At 47.9% G+C, this 4,798-nt stretch overlaps 1 pseudogene across 1 annotated transcript; it reads left to right on the top strand.

The window, feature by feature from the left end:
* The first annotated feature begins 3,893 nt into the window (after positions 1-3,893).
* Positions 3,894-4,511, top strand: LOC306816444 (ephrin-A4 pseudogene; annotated as a pseudogene). The gene has a single exon. The product of its transcript is annotated as an ephrin-A4 pseudogene (transcript).
* The last annotated feature ends 287 nt before the right edge of the window (positions 4,512-4,798 follow it).

The following is a 4,798-nucleotide window of genomic DNA, read 5'->3' as shown; positions in this document are numbered from 1 at the left end:
TTCCTTGTCAGGTGGCAGCAGCTGCTCAGCAGAAGGCACAGCTTTAACTCGAGCTCATCACTCCTGGAGGCAGCCCTAGAAGTGCTGCACACCTCAGCTGGTGCCAGAGCACAGGGACACCCGGACACCCTCTTGAGACCTGTGTGTGCCATGAACTAAAGGCATCTCCCCAGACCAAGCTATCCAATCCAGCACTCAGCACAGATGTCACTGCCAGGGAAGTCTGCATACAGGGAAAAATACAGTCACAAAACCTATTGGAAATTGATATTATACAAGAAAAATTCAAATTCCTGTACTTTCCTTCATTAATGAATTTACATACTAGCTCTTCTCCTTAAAATTGAGTTAAATAGTGTACACTTCCTATAGCAGTACAATTCTTCATGCATTCACAGCTGGCAGAGCTCTCATACAACTTGTTTTTTCTCTTAAGTGTAAGGAAGGGCTTCGTTCAAATGAACTGTGCTGCTTCCTCTGAAAGATACAAAATCAGTGAAATCATAGGTGCAAAGTCATAGGTTCTTTAAGGCAGGCAACTCCTATTTAATATAAGGATTGTTTACATTTAGCTTTATGTGTACTTAAAATTACAGTCATACAATTTTCTGATGCTTGTGAAAATAATTTTTGTGCTCCCAGAAACTGCACAGTCAAATAAAGCTGAATTGGGATATAAACGTATTCCTCACCATAAAAATGGCCAAACCAAGAACAGCTGCCAGTGATACTTTTCCTACGGTGCTGTTTGTCCCAGGTGTGGATAAAACCAGCATCTGCCCTGCCCAGATCATTCTGGCCCGATGATCCGAGCCTGTCCCAGAGTGTCACGAACAAGGACATGGAAGTTCAGCAGCCCATGCTCAGTGCCCTGTGCTCCTCTCAGGGCTCCAAGAGCTCCTCCAGGGATGGGATAAACCCCTGGCAGTGGGACCAGCTCCTGCTGTGCCAGCCAGGCAGCCTTGAATGGTGCTGGGGCAGCAGCCCATGCAGGGCTCGCTCAGTGTCAGCCCTGGGCACTGTGGGCAGTGCTGAATTCTCAGCAAAGCTCTGCTCAGGCTTTGGAGAAGTGCAGGTGATCTGTTGGATTGATCCCTGCAATGCCCAAATTCAGAGTCTGTGGGACAGTCTGGCTGGGTGAGTGAGAGTGATGTTCCCATTTTTCCTGGGGCCTTTTTGGGAATGCTGCCAAGGAGCCTGATCTCTCTTCTGGCCACCTGGAGGCATCTGCACATGCCAGGGAACTGTCAGTGGGGCAGGGTTAATCACGGGTTGTAGACTACTGCAAACAGGGTGGTGTCAAAACATCCCTGTGCTAATGCCTGTGCCCCATAGGAAGAGTCCAACATCTGTGAAAAGCTCCTGCACATTCACAACAGCCTCAGTAACTCTGTTTGTACAAGCATTCCAGAAAAGCGTGTTTGTAATTTCTCAGCCAGTCTGAAAAGTATTTCAAGGGTTTCTGCAAGCAATCGATTGATCAATCAATCAATATTTTTAAGGTTTAAAGAAAATAAATTAGAGTAAGAATTTGAAACAGTTCCATTATGACATCTTATATACATCCCAAATGAATGTCTGCATTAGAATTTTTGAGGAGACAAGCTCCTCACAAACTAGGATAGCTATATTTTCTTTATAGACAAACACAAGTAACAACACTGTTGCCATTTTGATACAATAAATTGTATTAAAATAATAATAAACCTTAGTAATCGATATTAGTTGACATTAGTAGTAGTTATGCTAAGGCTTGGTAGGCCGCATGTAACCGGCAGATGAACTTTATAGCAAATTTTGTAATATAAGCAGTGTAGTTGAGAAATAATTACTTATCTTAAGGAGTGTATCCATTTATCTAGGGAATGTACCTTTTGGCAAAATCTTAAATGTCAGAGAGATTATGGTACCAGGTATCAAAAATGAAGTAAGAATCTGTTAAGATGAAGAAATCATGTAAAGAAACATATAAAAACCCTGTGAATTTTCTGTCAAATGGGGCTCTGTCTCTGGACGCTAGTCCACAGGCTCCCGGGCCCTCAATAAAGCACCGCATAAACGACTTCGGTTGTTTGTGTTTTCTTCGGATCGGGCAACAGTTTTCTGGCGACCGCGGCAGGACTCCGAAGGTGGCTGGGGCGGTTCACGTTCTGATCCACTCCACGCCGGCACCGAGTGATTCTCGGAGAGTCATCGGTTCGTGCCCGACCCCCGCGCCTGGCGGACGGCTGCAAAAGGTAAGCCCGAAGGTGCTTTATTTTCTGGTTCTGGTTTTGGGTGCCTGCTCATAAGACGAGGCAGCGATCCTCGCAGGGTTGGGCTAAGGCGTCTGGTTGGTCTGGAAAGCCTAGGCGCCGGCTGTCAGACGTGGTGAAAGCTGCGCAGGTCCGGCACTTGCCCCTCGCGGCGTCGAGAAGTGGCAAGTTGGATTGGTCTGGTATTTATTCTGGTATTTATTTATTTCTGTTGTGTGAGTGTGAGTATGTGGTATGATTGATTCTGTTAAACTGTTAATATTAATTGTGGTTATTATTGTTCTGTACGTTGCTGCATATTGGTTGTTGCGATCGGTTGCTGAGTTGTTGTATATTTGCAAGTGAAACCGGTTCAAAATGCCATTTAAAGCATTCAAATCTATAGTTCAGTACTCTAAGGGTATACCCGGAAATACACCGTTAGGATGTCTGTTGAAAAAGTAGAAAAGTAAAGGGTTTGATTATCGTAATCATTGATGGCCAGAATATGAGCGAGAGGGGCCGGCATGGCCAGAAAATGGTACTGTGAATTATGATACCCTGAACTCATTAATGTAGTATTTAAGGGAAATGAAGAACGGGATGAGATACAGTGTTTAAATTTGTTTTATTTGCTGCGCCGCAAGAAGGAGTGGCAGACTGAATGTGGAATAATGGTATTGGAAATGAAAGAACCTGAGTGTGTGGGTTGTAAAGGAAAATCTAAGTGTGTTCGGTGCTTAGCCTTAACCTCTCGACCAGAGGAGGATTTGTCTTTAATGATAACACCCGATGCGCCTGCTGCTTTGTCCCCTCCTGTTACCTCACCCCCTTCGGCTGTCTCACCCCTCCCCTCTGTTTCACCCCATTCCTCTCTGTATCCATCATTACCGGAGAGCAGTGAGGAGGAGGAAGAAAAGGAGGAGGAAGAGGAGGAGGTGGCAAAAGTGACAGCAGTGCCAGAGAATGTTAAAAAGGTTGTTGTGCGTCCCCCGACCCCTTCCCCTGCTTCTCCTCAAAATCGGCGAAATACCCCGCTCGCGGCTCGAACTAGATGGGAACGTAAGAATCATGAGGAACCCCGGCTTATTGCCCCCTTAAGGGAAGCTATGGGACCCCAAGGAAAAAAGGTGCTTGTAAAGGTGCCTTTCTCCCAAGGAGATCTAGCGATTCGGAGGCAATCAGCAGGTGGTTGCCGTGAGAGTCCTGGAGAAGTGGCGCGGGTGGTCAGGGTGATTGTTAGGGCTCGGAGTCCAAATTAAAATGACATGTAGGTTTTGTTGGATGCCTTAGTGGGTTCCACCGAGGAGGAAATGGTGTTGCGGGCAGTGGGGGGAGCGTGCTCGGGAGGTAATCGGGCTGCATTCAGTTGAAAGAGCCGTGGGTGGCTTGGTGCCGAACAATAATCCAAAATGGGATCCAAACAGTGGTGGAGGAAGGGAATCTATCAGGGAATATCAGGAATTGTTAGTAGAAGGAATTAGGACTGGAATGCCTAAAACGTTAAATTGGTCAAAATTGTATTCAGTCAGACAAAGAAACTACAAATGGGACCAAAACCAGGAAATTACTGACAAGTAGATTTTTCAGAATTACCGAAGGCACGGAACTATAAGTATCTTTTAGTGTATGTATGCACTTTTCAGGCTAGCCTGAGCCATGCGCCCCGCGCCGCTGTTCGAGCTCCTGCTCTGGGCGCCGCTGCTCTGGGCGCCGCCAGTGCGCGGCTTCCGCCACAGTATCCACTGGAACGGCAGCAACCCCAAGTTTCTGCAAGACGACTATTCCATCCAAGTGGCCATCAATGACTACCTAGACATTTACTGCCCGCACTACAAGGGGGCGGTGCCCGCCGGCCAGGCAGAAACCTTCACGCTTTTCATAGTAAACCGGGAAGGTTATCGCGGCTGCTACGAAACCCCTGACGCCCTCATGCGCTGGAAGTGCAACTGGCCCCGGGCTCCCTTCGGGCCCGTCCGCTTCTCCGAAAAGATCCAGCGTTTTACCCCCTTCCCACTCGGCTTCGAGTTCCAGCCCGGAGAGACCTACTACTACATCTCCGTGCCCAGCCCCAAAAGCGCCGGGCGATGCCTGAAGCTGCGCGTCACCGTCTGCTGCCAAGGCACCACGCCAAAGCTGGTAACAAAGGTGCCCAATTCGCAGCCTCGAAAGCGCAAGGAGCCCGAAAATGTGGTGCCTGCCCGGGGCACCGCGGTCTCATCGCAGTCCTGCAGCCCGTGCCTGGCGTTCGTGCTCCTGGCCCCGCTCTGGATCTAACCCTGGCGCTGCCCGTGGCAGGGAGGATGAGCTCCCCTGCCCCGACGCCGCTTCCAGACTCTTCCTCACAGCCAAACCCCCAAACTCATAGGGCAAAGATTTACTATCGTTACTAAATGTAAAAATAATTTTTTTTTTAATTAGAATTTCCTGAGGAAGAAGTTGCTAAATTATTTACTATAAGGGAAATCAATTCCTCTCCTATTCCTATCGAGGTGGATCAAGCTGTAGTACCTTGGGTATGGGAAACGGGGAACCCTGGAAAATCAAAGGCTGCCCAACCAGTA

The sequence above is a fragment of the Erithacus rubecula genome (assembly GCF_903797595.1).
Source record: "Erithacus rubecula genome assembly, contig: scaffold_593_arrow_ctg1, whole genome shotgun sequence".
Classification (NCBI taxonomy): domain Eukaryota; kingdom Metazoa; phylum Chordata; class Aves; order Passeriformes; family Muscicapidae; genus Erithacus; species Erithacus rubecula.
The sequence above is the reverse complement of the archived record's forward strand: the minus strand, read 5'-3'. Positions and strand labels throughout refer to the sequence as shown.